The sequence below is a fragment of the Ursus maritimus genome, unplaced genomic scaffold (assembly GCF_017311325.1).
Source record: "Ursus maritimus isolate PB19 unplaced genomic scaffold, ASM1731132v1 scaffold_25, whole genome shotgun sequence".
NCBI lineage: Eukaryota > Metazoa > Chordata > Mammalia > Carnivora > Ursidae > Ursus > Ursus maritimus.
This window is the reverse complement of record NW_024425008.1, coordinates 28,005,182-28,022,672: the sequence shown is the minus strand read 5'-3', so window position 1 is coordinate 28,022,672 and position 17,491 is coordinate 28,005,182. Positions and strand designations below refer to the sequence as shown.

General features: G+C 41.9%; 1 protein-coding gene across 1 annotated transcript in view; it reads left to right on the top strand.

Annotated features, from left to right (window-relative positions):
* Positions 1 to 1,098: 1,098 nt before the first annotated feature.
* Positions 1,099 to 17,491, top strand: part of RGS6 (regulator of G protein signaling 6) — a 548,980-nt gene continuing 532,587 nt past the window's right edge. Inside the window, exon 1 of the mRNA XM_040641698.1 lies at positions 1,099 to 1,440. The gene's annotated coding sequence lies outside the window, so the exon portion shown is untranslated. The remainder of the gene's footprint in view (positions 1,441 to 17,491) is intronic.

The window sequence follows — 17,491 nt, the reverse complement described above, 5'->3', positions numbered from 1 at the left end:
GAGCTGTATTTTAGGAAGGAGACTTTAAATTTCAACCTCTGGACCCACGGTGGATGAAGACAGTCCAGGTCATCCATCCTTAGAAACCTTTTACTTCAAGTTTTTGTTTTCCTGGTAACACAATTCAAGAATAAATCTTGAATTTATTTTTGACATTGGTTTCATTGATATTGCACACCAATCCCACGGTTACCATCCAGCAATGGTAACAATCTTGTTCTGTTTTCACCTGCATCTTCCTGAGTTTTTAGCTAAATATCCAATTTCAAAGATCCCACCTTAAAAGGATGTCTTCAGTTCAAATTACCCTTTCTCATTTTCTGCCTTCAACTTCTTTTTTTCCCCAAGAATATTTGCAGAGTTAATTTTTCTTAAAAATTCTTTTGTGGTGTTCTAGATACGCATGATCACAACATTCCATATACAGCATTTTGTGTAAATACTGGATCGATAAAAATGACGAGGTTAGTAACAATATCCCTGACGATCTCGGTGGCCCGTTTTAATTTAGAGGGCGCCAGCCACACGTCAGCGAGTCAAAGCTACCGGGCAAACCACTCCGGACCTGGAATCCCTTAGACAACCCTGACGCCACTGAAGTTTCCAGACGCGGCCAGCCAGCTCTCGGGACTGACAAAGGAGACTCCGCATCGCAGAGCCATTCTACCAGTTTTCTCGGCGGCCGCTAAAGTGCCCGGAATTTCCAGGCTTTCCCTTCCTCGGGCAGGTCACAATCACAGTCGGCACCCTCCGCGGCACTGGGAACAGGTGAGCGCGGCGGCGGCGCCCCGGGGACGCGCGCAGGTGCTTCGGCCTCTCCCGGCCCCGCCCCGGCCCCGCCCCGGCCCCGCCTCGCGCCGTGCGGCTTGGGGCCCAGGTGCCGGCGCCCAGGTGCGCGCGGCGCGGGGCTGCAGCTCTGCTCCATACCCGACAGCGGGCGCCGCTGCGGCGGTTCGCGAGCGGCGGAGCTAAGCGGCTTCGCGAGTTGGGGTAGCTCCTGCGCCCGGCCCTGCTCGCGGCGAGAGCTCCGCCCGGCTGCGGCTTCCCCCAGCTGCGGGAACCCGCGGGCGCCGAGGGGGCGGACCGACCTCCGCGGACCCCGGCGGCCTGGGGCGGGCGAGGCGGGCGAGGGGCGAGCGCCGGAGATCCCGAGCGCCCCGCGCCCAGGCACCATGCGACTCGCCGCGCCTCCTCGCCGGCCCCCGGGTTCGCTCTGCGCTCGCTGAGCCCCGCGCTCGCCACCGCGGCAAGTCGCGAAGACGAGGCGGGTCGCTGGAGAGCAGCGGGGAGACCGCCTTGGACGTCCCCTCCGCCCCACAGAGGCTGCGGGTCCCTCGTTCCCTGGGCTTTTCTAGCTTTACCATGAACCTGGCGCAAGCTTGGCTTTAAGAGAAATTCAGAAGCCGGAGGGGGAGTCAGTGCAATTCTTTGGTTGCTAAGGTAATTGTAGTTGTGACAAAAACGGGCAAGAAACAAATGGGGGAAAAGATGTTTTAAAACGGTAGCCCCCCACCCCCCAAATCATATGTGTTGATTTCATTTCATCTCCTGAGTGTGGATGCTGTCCATTTCAGATGCGTGACAGGTGTCGGGGTGTGTGTGTGTGTGTGTGTGTGCAGTTTGGGACTGTAGAGGCACGAGCTTACATAAGTGGTTAGGCAAGCTGGCGTGCGGACTTGTGTGGGATGGGTGCAGGTCTGCATATAAATCATGTTCCTGGGTTTGGGGTGTGAAGCGTTCACTGAGTGGGTCCGGCGAGCAGAGGGTACGTGCTCTTCTTAGGTACTTCCAGTCTTCCGATTCTGTGATCGCAGGTGGGGCACCTTTACCCCAGAAGCAGACGTTCATTAACTTTTTCCATGTAGAAGCTTGTCCTTTTGCGGTTTGGAGGAAAAGAAAGCGAGTGGTGAGGTGTGGAGGGCAGGGTGGGTGGGAGGTCTGTTCTTTGGGAACTGCTGCAGGAAACGGACCGGTAAGATACTCGCTCTCAGAGGCGACAACTAAACTGGCTGCGTGAAGAGACCGACACTGTCAGGCTGTAAACGTGGCCGGGTGAGACAGAAAAAAGTGACCCAGAAAATTTAATTTTGTTCAGAATGAAAGCTGTTGTGTTTTACTTTATTTTTTTTTAATTTGATGAAGTTGGAATGTTATTTGTTGATGAGAGGAGTGGTATTTGTGTGTTACAAATTGAAGATATTTTGGGGCTCATTGGCTTGGGATTGTTCCCCTCAGCATTTATCAATGGTTAGAAGCTGGATTGCAGGTAGTTTCTAATCAATACCTTTTAGCAGCCCCAACGTAAAACTGCAAAAATAGGCAATATTAGGCAAAACCCAACACTGGACCCTTTTCTCACCAGAGGGGGATGAGAGATGGAAGAGTAAGAACCAGGCTTCTAAGTGTCTGTAGGGAGTTACAGACTGAGCCACAAGTTTGTGTGTGTTCTGTCAAAAACTGTTTGAAAGGGGACTAGTTTGTAGGGTTAGCTTCATATATTCCCAGCAAGACTTCTGTAGATCAATTTTCATAGGCAGATGGGTAATTATATGGAATGGGAACTGGGGGTTGGAGAAACTTTCTGTGAGTTGTACATTCTTTATATTCTTTATTATTATTTATTAATTTTGCAATGGGTGAGACTGCTCTGTGAAAGAAAGTGAGCAGAGGACTGAGGGAAATTTGAGGCTCTTTGGAGGTGAATGTCTGTAAGTGAAAGCTTGCATGCTAAACAGCCAAACCCAAGATAATAAGTTCTTTCTGAGTTCTCTGATACTACTGTCAAGCCAAATTGTTGCATAAGTCTGGTGATCTTAGATACTATAAATGTTGGAGTATAATATATACCCCCCCATAACTCATTCTCTCCTGAAAGCTTCCATAGATTGTAGAAATGTCAGCTGTTGTGGGGTATCTTGGTAAACAGGTAGCCACTAGAATTTCCTTTTCCGTAGTCATCACCTTGGTTAACTTTACTTCCCTGCCTCATTTAAGAGACTTGAATTAACACTCACTGCATTTATTTTGCTCAGAGTTTCAGTAAAACAATGCTAGCTTTACTTCAAGCAATGAATTTGTCTTATAAAGTGAAACATTACAGCAGTGCTTTTGCGGCAGAAAAGTCTCTTTAAATGAGACGGTCCTTATTTGTTTATCTATTTGTTTATGACTCATTGAATAAGGTAACCAATGTAGATTTTTTTTAAATGAGCAAACATTCTTGAGAAAGAAAAACATTTTTTAAAGGATATTGAGGACAATGAAATTTGCCAGTAATTTTGGATGTCTTTTTGTCCACAGGGACAGAATTTTATGTGAAAGTAGGATCATTCTGTTTCTTGTTTCTCTGATATTCTCCCATGCATTTTATCCCCTGAACTCCTAAGACTTTGCCAGGAAGGGCTGAACATTTTGTTTTGTGCCAGGGGTTAAACATCAGGGTGGTATGAGTAAGGAGCTATGTGTCACATCAACGGTTTTCAAAAGGGATGCTTTCAGAGATTTCAATAAATGTTTCCTTTAGCTTCACAGTTAGCTTATCTTAATTCATAGTGCTTTGAACCTAGGAAAGCATTTAACCTCTTCATTTTTAGTGCCAGCTGGAAGGACTATATTTACTGAATTTCATCTTCATCGTAACATATGGCATGATATAAATAATTACTACACACACAGTATCCTGCTGTATGGAGAGAAATGGAATTACAAAATAAACCTTCATGTTGAGTGATTTGGAGGTAACATTTCAAAAAACACTTTTACTTTTTTTCTCGATTACCGAAGTAATATATAACCATTGGGAAAAATTCGGAAAAATACAAAGAAAAAAGATCGTTTGTATTTCTCCCATGGAAGGTGAACCACAGTTGACATTTCTGCATACTGTACATTTTTCCAGATTTTATTCTGATCACGTTACTCATTGTATTTTTATACTTCTCTCCCCAAGCCTTCCAAATTTTCAAATCTTGTAAATGGAATTTGAACGTGTTAAAGGTTTGGGAAATTACTGCTGGTTTACTGGATGGTTTTGGTAGATCACATTTAAATTTTTGTTAGTGGTCCTTATTTTCAAAGAGAGTAGTTTCTCTGTTTTCTTTGAAAAATGAAGGTTTTCACTTTGGGTTGGTAAAATCACTTAAGCTTTAGGGATTAAAGCATCAGAAAAGAGAAAGGACATAGGCTGTGTGTAGGGTTGGGTGTGTGTGTGTGGGGAGTGAATACCTGAGTTCTGGGTTTAATTTCTCCACCTCATGTGGCCTTTACCCTCTGGGCCTCTGTTTCCTCAAAAGATAAATGAAACTTTGAGATTTAGTTAATAAACTAACATATTTGTTGTTTTGACATTTGACGATGATGCTAGTTGTTTGAAGTGGACTTTTTCAAACACGGATGGCTGGGGGTCTACCCCACAATGCACCTGCCAGTAGGACCTCAGTAAGCATTGGCTGAATCGATATTAGTTTTATCTGTGGGGAAAAACTTTCTGAAGTAGTCAAGAAAAAAAAAAGACAATCATCCAAAATTTAGAACCATTTAAGTCTATAGTAAGAGTAATATTCAGTCATGAAACCCAGTTCTTCGAACTGCAAGTAAAGCAAAAGTGCTTACAAGTAGGCAGTTAAAATGAGCATTAAACCTAATGAGTTATCTTAAATAACAGTTCAGAGTACCTGCTTGAAATGTTACAAGCTTATGTTTGCTTCACTGTTGCCTTCCTGAGACTTATAAGAGGCAATTCACATTCTACCACATGTACATTCCCAAAAGGGTGTGTGTGTGTGTGTGTGTGTGTGTGTGTGTAAATTCACTATTAATTATTCCAACTACCAAAGCAGAAGGTCAGGGAAGAAATGGCCTAGACTCCAACCCCCAACCCCGTCCAAAAGGTAGAACAATGCTCATTAGAACATCACAAAATGGGGACCTAAGACATTGAGAAAACATTAACCTGCATAGTCCGCAAAACTGATCAGTGGCCACACCAGAAATCAGACCCAGGCTGCTTTCTTTCTGACACCCAAGGTGTTCTTCATTATTTCCCTCTATGGATGACGAGTGAATGCATTTGATGGGCAGGAGATCCCAGCTGGCTGAAATACCCCAGTTACAACTTTTGATCATCCTTGTGTGGCTACTTTGTGACTAGAGAATTAATCCTTTTACCTAGGTGTTAGAAACATAGGGTGCAGACAATCCCCGTTTTTATGGATGGAGACTTAAAAAAACGTGTAAATGTTTGAATAGGAACAAAGTCGATGTTCAAGTAACCAGGCTGTCCAAATGGGTTGTGGAGACCTGCTGTCTTGGGTTATGTCAATCCTTAGTAAAACCATAAAAGGAAAAAGCCACCTTTAAGTTTTTGCATAGTGGAGTTCTCTTCTTCCCTGGCGTTGGCTCTACTCTTGCCTGGGGGGTTGCACACGTCAAGCAAAGCCCTCTCGGAGGAGCGCTGCATGAACGGGAACTAGCCGTGGCCACCCTGACAAGTACCCGAGGCATCTGTCCTGCGCTGCGTGACACCTGGCCAGCCCTGAGCCCAGACAGAGAACTGACACTGGTGGCTCTTAAAGTAATACAACAGGCAATTTAAAACCCTGTTGATTATGTTTCTGAACCTCATTTTCCTCATCTGTAAATTAGGAACAACAAAATGCCCCTGGAGTATGAGTGGCTGGGAGGAAAAAAGAATTCAGCATCGCGTGCCGCACGGAGGAGGCACAATGGTGCCAGGAGGTGGGACCCTGTCACACCAATTGCCTATTTTGTAATAATTTTGATTAGAATTGTTGGTCTGCAGCCCTGGGAGTTTCCCGAGTGTAATCTGAAACCCAGCTGGGTACAGAAGGGCAAGGAGACCCAGGAAGCAGGTCACTCCTGATTGGTAGATGCAGGTTTAATTGGCAAGGAAATTTACATAGGAGCTTTGTCTTGAGCAGCTGCAAGCTAAATCTCCATACTGCCGGAATCTTTAGGTTTTTATAGCGGCCTTAATGGGGTTCAGGTATGTATTCAGTCCAGAGGGAGCTCAACAACCCTTATTCTCCCTGGGCTGCGTCCTTGCAGATGGCTCCCATTGTGGGAATGGGGGGGGGGGGGGGGGGGGGGAGCCTCTGAGTGCCCAGGTCCAGCTCCTGGGTCACCTGGTGGTCATGTCCTCTCGATGACCTCTTCCAAAGTGAGTCTGCTGGGATGTAAGTATTTCAGGGTAATGGTTCCCCCTTCTTCTGTTCCTGAGGACTTGCTTGTATCAGCCTAGCACCTGAGGCACTCCCAAGTTCCTTGGAGAATCCTTCTCCATAGTTCTAAGAGTGGATTTGAGAAGGCTCACGGAAAACAAGCGGGCCAGACACTAGGTGGAGAGGACGGAGGGGTAAAGATCTGCCTTTGCAGTAGGCAAGGATGTGTCTGTTTCCTTGAGCCTAAAGGCCATTAATCCCCAGCAGGAAGAGACGTGAAAATGAGGGAGTGCTGCTACCTGGCTGTCTTTTGTGTCAGATCGTGAACCACACTCGAAGCAAGACCGAGTGGTACTTTCCCTCTCTGCCCTTGGTATCTCTTACAGTGTTTGGCTGTAGGAGTTTGGTGAATGTTTGCGGTTATTGACTTGTAGGGTGGCAGCTCTGGGTGGGTGAATGTGGGAGGGAGGATGAACGAGTATGGGTAGAGATGCATAGACCGGTCTGGGTGCGGGTTCATGGGCTGGTACAAGTGTAGATGCAAGGTGCAAATGGTTATTACACCCATTCTTATTGTTTACTTGATTTTTGCCTGGCTAGATCACCTGGATTGTTGATATACTGAGGCCCTCGTCCTTGCTTGTAATTACACACTAATACTTGTCTCTCCCACTGGCTGTGGTCTGTTTTTTGCTTTTTTTAAACCATAATTTTATCCTGCACCCAGCACAAGGCATAGTCAACGCTTGAGAAAGCACTTGTTGGTTTCCTAAAGAAAAAGTTGTCAGGCCTACAAAGCTATGGATCTGTAATAAAGCAGCAGACTGATAATACTCAGCACTTGTAAAGCTTTTTGTAGATCACAGCCTCTTAACAAGAATTAGGTGTTATTATTCCCATTTCATAGATGAGAAGACTGAGGCTGGAGAAGAGGTTCAGCCACGTGCCCTATGTCAGATAGTTATTGAGTAGAGAGAAACTAAGACATTTAAACTCAAATCTTACCTGACCACATAGTCCCGAGTCTCTCTGATACATCACAAAGCAAGGGATAGACAGAGACCCTACCCTTGAGATCACGTCAGTTATCTTGGAGAGATATTAAAAATAAATAGAAAAGTAACAATGATGGATGTTAAATGACAGTTTAGGAAAAAATAGATGGGATTTTAAAAGTCAGTTAAGTAGCAAATAGATAACATTATATAATCAGAACTGGTAGAGACAGGCTTTGAGAAATAGGTGGAAATTTCATAGGTGTAGAGAAGGATAACAGCAAGCTTTGCAGGTGGAGGTGTTGATAATTGGTGAGTAAAGCAATTATTGTTTGCTTTCATAGTTAAGAGCCCATTTTTCTGGAAACCTGGGGCCCTCTGACCCATTTTTGATAGAAACAGGGGTACCAAACAACACTTTCCTTTTTTTCTAAAAGCAAAACAGGCCACCTGTGTATGATGAGGAATGGCGTGTGACCCTGAACCCCAGGGCTGGGAAGGCAGTAGGGACAGGTGAGGATTGTGTGAAAGCAAAGGGTATGTGCTGCTCAGAAAGCCCTGTTGTTGTTGTTGTTCATTTTTAATCATTAGCAACTAATTTCAATTAGAAAAATGCTATATAGATGCACATTGCCCAGTCCCAAGCTGAACACTTGTTTGAGCTGGCTTCGTTTTTCATGTTTGTGACCTCTCTAAAAGAAAGACAACAACTTAAAAAAATGTCCGATGTATTTTTCCCTTAAGCTGCTATGTAAGTGCTACTGTGTTGAGATTCCAAACCAAGCAGGAAGATGCCATTATATCATTTTGCTGACCATACATCCTAAAACAAAGACTGATTCAGCAGCTGGTCAAAATAGAAAGGACGCATTCACAAAGAATAAATTTATTGATTATATTTAAATTTTTTTTTTTTTTTTTTAGGGGAAGGCAGATAGAATGGCAGATAGTTCAGGGGCTTGGCTGCTGGCTGGCTTCTGCTGGAACCCTGGGGTCTGTGACATTGGGCAAAGTAACTCAACACTATTGATCCGCATTCTCCCCAAATGCAGAGTAGGGCTGAGAAATTGTGACTGCTCCGAGGGCATTACTGAAAGAGGGATTGTTCCTGGAAATCTCTGGTTTAGGCAGCTCTTAGTTGGGGTGGGGATGGGGTGGGGTTCTTACCCCAGGGCACAGTTTGTCTAAGGTCGCTGCTGTTCTTCCCTGGTTTTTGCCTGGCTTGTCCTCATTGGCAGTAAGTACCTACCAGTACAGAACACCCTTTGCTAGATGGTGATTAATCAGGTATGGCTCCTGTTTTCGAGAAGTTTAAAATTCTGTGGGGGAAGAAAAGAGACACAGAATATGTAAGACAGGCATATATAAATGGGATGGGGAGGGATTACTGGGAGATTTCATTGAAGACACTGGGTGGATGAATTGGGCATTTGATAACCAATGGTTTTGGGGCCTGCAGAGATGGGGGCAGGGGACAGAGGTGGCAAGGATGTACCTGAGGCATTTCAGCGTAAGTAAAAGGACAGAGCTGACCAAGTGTGCAAAGACTATCCCCCTGTTGAGAATCAGGTCTTTAAAAACCTTTCAGGCAGGAGAAGTCCATGTTGGTGAGCTGAAAATTTAAGGGGAAACAGGGACAGGGGAAATCTAGGCGGTAAGCAAAACTGTTTAATAAATATTTATGTTTACCAAAAGTGAAAAGAGAAAAAAAGGAGATTGTGACATTTTCCTCACCCTTTGCTGGTAATAGAGGTCATGCCACAGTGAATTTCTATTTCTTGCTATATTCCGGGAGATCACTCCTCTGCTGAAATGCTCATAAGTGGTTTTGCTTTATTAGTGTTAGTGCACTATTCCCATGCAAATAAGTGGGTATTTCCCTGCATGGTGTCCGGCTGTCTGTCCAGACATTCAATGCCATTTAGACTCTGACTGAGAGCTTCACCGCTGACTCCCGGATCTTCCTGTGGTTCAAGGGTAAAGTGGATGAATCTGGGATAAACCTTACTTAACTTGCTTGGCAGAACTGATTAGGAAGTTCTCAGATGTCTCACCCCCATGCGTAGGGTATTTAGCTTTGTGCCAAAGCATATGTTGTCAATTCCAGGTTTTCATTTCTTTGGCTTCCTGTAGCTTTCAAAAGCTTCTCTGCAAAAACCACTTCCCCTGCCTGCCATCTGCCTTACAACCTCCCTCCCCCACTAAAAAATCTGTGTCTAAGCCCCAGTTTCTTGTATTTTCTAATTATCCATAACAGGAATGACCTGTTGGCTATCAAATGTGTATTTGGAAGTAGATTGGCTTAAGCTGAACTTTGCTTAATGGGAATTCTTGGTTGAGATTTAGATATGCTGTTGGTCATAGGAAGATGGACAGTGATTGACAAGACTACAAATTGAAATTGGGTCCAGTCTATTAGGGACTTGAATGCCACATATATATAGTGGTGGGGGGTGAAAATGGATATTCAAGGTTTTCTGGAATATAGAAAGAAAACTAAAAGAACTGAATTAAAGCAAAATTTAAACCAACTCAAGAAAAGGAATTTATGTGACTCCTACAGTTGGGAATTCAGGCATGGCTGGATCCAGCATTCTTAACTTGATACCTGTCCAGCATTCTTAACTTGATTCCTCATTGTCTTCACTTCCTCCTATGGTGACCCTAGAGAAAAAGAAGATGATCACTAATTTCCCTCTCCTCATATCCTTTTCACACTATCCCTCACACAGGAGGGGTCTTCTTTCTTCCAGTGTCCTTATCTCAGTCTCGGGGAAGGACCCTGATTGGTCCTGACTGTCTAAGTTGATCCAATCAGTATGTCCAGTGATACAGAATACTCTGGCCAGGACAGTTCACGGGCCCATCCTTCCCTATCCGAAGAAGCAAATTTGAGAGCAAAAAATATACTGGGCAATGAGAAACAGTAACCGTTTCAGTCTTCTAACCTGGATGAAGGACTTTGGGTTTCATTTGCTGGACAGTAGAATGAATGCAGAGTATTTCAGGCACTGTTTGAGAATTCTGAGATACTTTATATAAGAATTGGAAAATGTCATTATCCAAAATAAAGCTTTGGGTAATGTGAAACATTCCCTCCATTGTGTGTTTCTATTCTTGCTTCACTTCTATACCAGCTTTCTCATTCAGGGATTACCACTTCTGATTGACAGCTGCTGCACAGATGCCGGGGCGAGTGTGTACAGTGGTGACAGTCATGACCTCGGGCTCCTCCACCATCCCTACAGCCCTGCAGTTCTCTCACTTTTTGCATTGCCATACCTGAGACGGTTCAGGTGCCACCTTGAGAACAAGAGACACTGTATCCTTCTCCCAGAATACTTGCACTATTCTTTTTTAAACATACAGTTTTAGAGGATTAGACATTCACAGAAAAGTACATAAATCATTGCTCAACAAATTTTCAAACAGTAAACTCATCCATATGATCACTCCCAGATCAAGAGATAGAATATTACCATTCCCTTGGAAACTGCCTCATGTACCCTCCTAGTAACTACACCCTCTCTTTCCCCAGTGGTAACTACTAATCTGATTTCTAATACCATGGTGTTCCAATTTATTGGAAAGATTCCAAATATATATGGAACTATATAATACATGTATATACACCCTTTTTGTGGCTTCTTACGCACATTGTTTGAGAGTCCTCCATGTTAAGTGGAGTTTATTTGTTTTTGTTGCTATATAGCAATGCACTTCGTAACGTTTTACAGATTGTTTATTCACCTGCTGTTTGTTGATGGGCATTTAGGACATTTCCTGTTTAGGGCTACTATGAATAACGCTGCTCTAAACTTTTTGTGTATATTTTTCGGTGTACATCCGAATGCATTTCTGTTCGGTATACACCTAACACTGGATTACTGGGACATGGGGTATGTATGTCCAACTTAGTAAGTCCTTACAAAGAGTTTTCCTAAGTGGTTGTACCAGTTTATACTCCTGCTATCAGTTTATGAGTGCTTCAGTTTCTCGACATACTTGTCAATACTTGGGATTGTCAAACTTTTTAATTTTAGACCTTATGGTGGGTGTGTAGTGTCTCATTGTGGTTTCAATGTGCTCTGGTGACTAATGGTGTTGTGTCTTTCTAATATTTTGGGGGTCACTTTCATTTAATCTTTAGTAGTCTCTGTTCAACTTTATTGCTTATTTTTAAATTGGATTGTCTTTTTCTTATTTGTAGGAGTTTTTTTTTAAGCAAATCTGAATAAAAGTATTTTCCCCAGTTATATGTATTTAAAATATCTTTTAGTATTCTGTGGCTTCCTTTTGACTCTCTTTGACGAATAGGCGATCTTGCTTTAAGTGTAATTCAACTTGTTAACCTCTTCCTTAATGGTTATTGTTTTCTGTGACTGCTGAGGACATGTTTGCCTACCCTAAGATCATGAAGTTATTTTCCCATTTTGATTTATTTTCCCTATGTTTTGCCTTTTATCTGTAGGTAAAAGATCCACCTGTGGTTGATTTTTTACTTATGACATAAAAAAGAGATCCATATTTATTTTGTTTTCCTTATGTGTATTCAATTAACCTCTATACTACTTACTGAAAAGTCTCTTCCACAGCTCTGAAATGTCACTTGCATTCTAAGTCAGGTGGTCGCTTATATGTAGATCTCTATCTGCTTTCTAGTCCTTTCTACTGTTCTATTTGGCATTCTTATTCTGATACCACACTGTCTTACTATAGCTTAATAATAAGTCCATATCTGATAGCGTATGTCCAGTTTTGTTCTTATTTAAGAATAGCTTGGTTATTCTTAGACATTTGCATTACTGTATAAATTTTAAAATCCTCTTTTGATGGGATTTTGATTGGGACGGCATTAAATTGCTACCTCAATTTAGGAGTAAACTAATGTCTTTAAAATATTGACTCTCAATTCATTAATATGGTGTAGTCCTTCATTTTTTTAAATCTTTCATCTCTGTTAGTGTTTTGTATCTCCCCATGTGGTGAAGGTATGGCACATCTTTCTTCAGATATATTCCTAGTATTTGAAGTCAGTTGATGTTATTATAAATGATAGCATTTTTAAACATATTTTCTGGCTGTTAGTCTGTGGGTATACAGAAGTACAGTTGATTTTTGTTTGTTGACATTGAGTCCAGTGACTTTCCTAAATTCACTTATTAATTCAAATTGTTCTATGTTGATTATTATGGAATTTCCATGTACACAATCAAACTACCTTCTTCCTTTGCAGTCTTCCTTTTCTTCCTTTCCTTTCTTTTTCTTGCCTGTTGCTCTGGCTTAGACCTCTACCATAATAGAGAATAGAAGTGGTCATAGCAGCCAGCCTTGTCTCATTCCTAATCTCGGTGGGAAAGTTTTCAAAGTGTGACTATTAAATATTATAGTTGCTATATTTCATAAACACCCTTATCAGGCTAAGCCAGTTCCTTTATGTTTAAAATTGGCTAAGAGTATTTTCCTGAATAAATGCTGAATTTGACTAGATGTTTACAGAATAGTTGTGTGGAATGTCTGGCCCACCTCTGCACTTCCCTTTTTTTTTTTTTTGGTGGGGGGGATCTTGGTCTCACATGTCCTCATTGCCTTGGGAGCTCTCCTTTTTCAAATGTTAGCTGGCTTTTCTAGTCCTTGAGGGTTGTTGGTAACAGGGTAGACCCTCCTTGTAGGAAGTGGTACATGCTAATTGTACTGTTTTTGTCTTCCATCAGGTACAAGTAAAAGTGTAAGAAACCCTCAGAAACCTATTCAGTTGTTGTTTCTTTGACCTATATTGCTTCTGCCCCATGAGCTTCCTGAATAGATCTTTTTGTTTGTTTGTTAAATCTTGCTCTCTCCAGAAGAGGAAAAGCGTATTACTGCTGCTCCAAATGTACGCATAGTATGGAGTCATAGAAGAGAGGCACCTGATGTGTAAATGCCTAGTTTCAGGGTAAAAAGATACTGACTTTACCTGTTCTAAAAAAAAAAAAAAAAAAAAAAAAAAGATGAAGAAAGAAAACAAAATCTCAAGGAATATAACTGACGTTCTTAAAAAAAAAAAAAAGCCAATGGGAGTGCCTTTCTTCTTGGGTCCCCCGGGAACACGCCCTCCTCTTTATTTCTTAGTCATCCCCTTCTTGTGTATAAAAATTGGCAAAGCTTCTGTGTCACTCCTACTTCTTCCCTGGCAGTGATACAATCTTTATCATGTGAAATCAGAGAATAACAAGAGTTGCTTCTGCAGTCCCTACCGTCAGTAGTATTAGACGCTACGATCTTAGATCTCATACTAATAAAATATAAGTCCTCTCACGTGGGAGGAAAGACATTTGGAACCTGAAGACCTACATTTTCATGCTGGCCCTATTACGAACCAGCAAGATGAGGTTAGAATATAATTTGATCTCTCAGACTTTGGGTTCATCCTCTGAAAAATTAAATGGTTGGGCTTGTTCGCGGAACAGGAGAATTTTTTTATGAAGAGGATCAAATAGTAAATACTTTGAGGTTGGTGGGCCATATGGTCTCTCTTGCAGCTCCTCAACTCTGCTGTTGTAGTGCAAAAGCAGCACAGACGATAAGTAAACACAAGTGTTTATTTATAAAACTTTATTTATGGGCACAGGAATTTGATTTTTGTACAATTTTCATGTGTCATAAAGTATTCTTCTTCTTTTAACTTTTTGCAACCTTCTAAAAATGTAAAAACTAGTTTCAGCCCACAGACCATACAAAAACAGGCAGCAGACCAGATTTGTCCCCTTAGCCTCAGTTTGCCAACCTTTGAACTAGTTGGTTGCAAAGGACGATTCCAGAGCTCCGTGTTAGGTCTTGATATGCTAATTTTTTAAAGATTTGTTTACTTATTTTGAAAGAGAGAAGTGGGAGGAGGGGCAGAGGGAGAGGGAAACTTAAACAGACTCCTTGCTGAGTGAGGAGCCCAATGTGGGGCTTGATCTCACCACCCTGAGATCGTGACCTGGAGCTGAAATCAAGAGCCAGACACTCAACTGACTGTACCACCCAGTTGCCCCAGATATGCTGATCTTTAAGAAAAAAAGTTTTTTTTTTTTCTGTCCCATGAACATTGTTCAAGAGAGTCTATTCCTTTCTCCTAAATCAATTAAGAATAAAAAAAATAAAAGATTTTATTTTCCCTTTATTTCTTCCCTGATGTTTGCTCTTTATTTTTGTAGACCCAGGTTTCTGACCTATATAATTTCCTCTGCCTGAAGAGCTTCTAACATTTCCTTAAGGGCAAATCTGCTAGTGATAAACTTACTCATTATTAATTTGTCTGAGAAAGTTTATCTTTTCCTTCATTTTGAAGAAGAATCTCACTAGATGCAGAATTCTAATTTGGTGTTTTTTCTTTGAATATTTTGGCTATTTCACTCCACTCTCTTGCTCTTGCATGGTTTCTGATCAGAAACCATCTGTGATTCTTAGGCTTGTTTCTTTTAAGGTAAGGGTTTTGCCTTGTGGTGTCTTTCAAGATCTTCCCTCTGTCTTTGATTTTCTGAAATTTAAATATGATATACCTAGGTGGTGGTGGTGTTTTTTCTCAGCTGGGCCTAAGGTCTGCTACTTTTTAATGTTTTTAATGCACAGTGTTATATTAGTTTCAGGTGTACAATATAGTGATTCAACAATTCTATACATTACACAGTGCTCACCGTAAGTGTACTTTTCTTTCCTTTCACGTATTTCACCCACCCTCCCACCCACTTCCCCTCTGGGCAACCACCAGTTTGTTTTCTGTATTTAAGATTTTTTTGTCTTGTTTTTTTTTAAATCTTGTTTAATAAATTCCAAATATAAGTGAAATCACATGGTATTTGTCTTTCTCTGTCTTATTTCACCTAGCATTAACTTTCTAGATCCATCCATGATGTTGCAAAATGGCAAAATTTCATTCTTTTTCATGGCTGAGTAATATTCCATTGTATATACATATATATCACATCTTCTTTTGGGTGTTGTATTTTTAAAAAAATTTATAGTGAATTTCTAGATTTGTGGTTTGGTTTATATCATTAACTTTGGAATGTTCTCAGTTATTATTCCTTCAGATATTTCTACTCTTTTCTCTTTCTTCTCCTGGTATTCCAATTACACCTATGTTATACCTTTGGATATTGTGCCATAGTTCTTGGATGTTCTGTCTCCATTCTTAAAAATTTCTTTTTTTCTCTTTTTTTCAGTTTGAGAAATTTCTGTTGACCTTCAGGCTCACTGATTTGTTCCTTGACCATTTTGAGTCTGCCAATGAGCCCCTGGAAGGCATTCTTCATTTGTTACAGTGCTTTTGACTTCTAGCATTTACTTTTTTGAGGGTTTTTTTTTTAAGAGTTTCTATTTCTCTGCTTTCATTACTATCTACTTTTTCTATTAGAGCCTATAATATATGTAATCATAGTTATTTAAATTTTCTTGTCTGATAATTTCAACATCTCTGTCCTGAGTCTGGTTCTGATGATTGCTTGTCCTTTCAGACTGTTTTTTCTTGCCTTATATATGCCTTGTAATTTTTTGTCAAAAGCCAAATATGGTACATCCAGTAATGGGATTTAAGGTAACTAGGCCTTTAGTGTGAGGTTTTATTTACCTTGGCCAAGAGTTGAATGTTTGCTATAGCTGTAGGTGCTAGAAAATTCAAATTCCCCTTGTGTTCTTATTTGTGTCTCCTCTCTTGACTTTAGGTTTCCCTAAGAAGTCCTCAGAGAGTTTGCGTCTTGCAGATGTTTGAGCTGTAATCCGCTATTATCATACTGGAGCCCCGTTAGTGTGGTGGTGGGAGTTAAGCAAGGGGGAATATTCTATCATCTTCCAATTAAGAGCGAAAGTGGAGTGACTTCCTTTTAGTAAATATGGCAGCACTTCCTCTCTTGCAAGAGGAGGGAAGTCAGAGAACACGGTGGTTTAGGTGAGGGTGCTTCAAGATGAGAGACTTGCCTTCTGCTGACTTCCATTTCTTCAGTGAATTTTGAAGTGAGCCTCTCAACTGAGACTGTGTGTGAAGCTTGAGCAAAAAAGAAGATATGAGGTAGCCAGTTCAGATAGGGAGACAGCAAACTGGGTGGGAAAACATCTTAGATTTGATAGGCAGTGTTGACTAAATTAAAGCTTGTGCTCATGCATTTAAAATGCAGCTGGTCAGTCTGGTTGTGGGATTTCTTCCTCGTTCCCACCACAAAGAGCACACCTGCTTGGGCGTGAGCTTGGATATTGAGATATTATGTGGATATTGTGTGTGGATGTTCTGGTTCCATAGTGTCAGAGTTTTGCCTGGAAATCTGCTGCAGAAAGGGTATATTGAGGCAGCTGAGGATATTTGCAAGGGTATGACTGAATGGCTAAGACGATGGGCCCAGGGACAGAAGGATGTGAAGGCAGAGTGAGGAGTAGGTAGTAATGGAGGGTAAAAAACTTGTGAGTTCCATGGATTGAATGTCTAAGTAAGTTTGAAAAATGTGTGCAGTGAGTGTAGAATAAGTGGACTGGAAAGAACTGGCAAGTGAACTGGAATTTGAGGTGGTACAGTCACCATTGATGATGGGGTTCAGCATGTGGCCATGTGAGACAGTGGCTGAGGAAGAGGGGTGGAGGAAAAGGTTTCAGGTGGGAAAATAAAAGGATGGAGGGACCAGCCTTCGAGATAGGTCTTTGACTCTGATGTTCAAGTCATGGAGAGTGATGAAGGAGTGAGGGATGGAGAAGAAAACCTCGGAGAACTGGAAGCGGGGGTCCTCAGGAAATGAAAAGGCTTCGTAGGAGGGAGGCAGGAAACAGTAGTGAGGATGGGTAGAAAGTGGCATAGCTAGATGGCCTGAGTGTCACAAGAGCAGGGATTTGTGTAGGAAGACAGGAGAGAAATTGTTTGAAGCAGCAACGGGGAGCCAGGAGGATGCTTATCTTACTTTCTGGTTTGAGATATGTGGGGTGAGAACAGCTGGGCTCCAGGGGAGGGGCATGTTTTGGGGGGAAACCAGGTTTCCATGAAGGTCACTGAAGGTCAAAGTTCAGAGAGAAGGTGGAAGGCCATAGCAGGCATGCTGTTTATAGAAGAAGAGTTCAAAAGGCAGGAAGAATGGATGGGGAGTTGGTGGGGTTTGGGGGTGTTCAGAGCAGTGAGGGGTGAAGAGCAATGGTGAGAGAGGATGCCTGGGTGGACCTGAACTTTGAGTGGTAATTGCAGTAATAGAACTGGTAGTCACACCACATGGCTAAGAACACCCCGTTATGTGAAAAACTTTCTGCTTCTCCCAGTTTAATTTTTTAGGACTTTTGTTTCATATGAAGAATGTAAAAATATTTATCTTTATAAGAGCT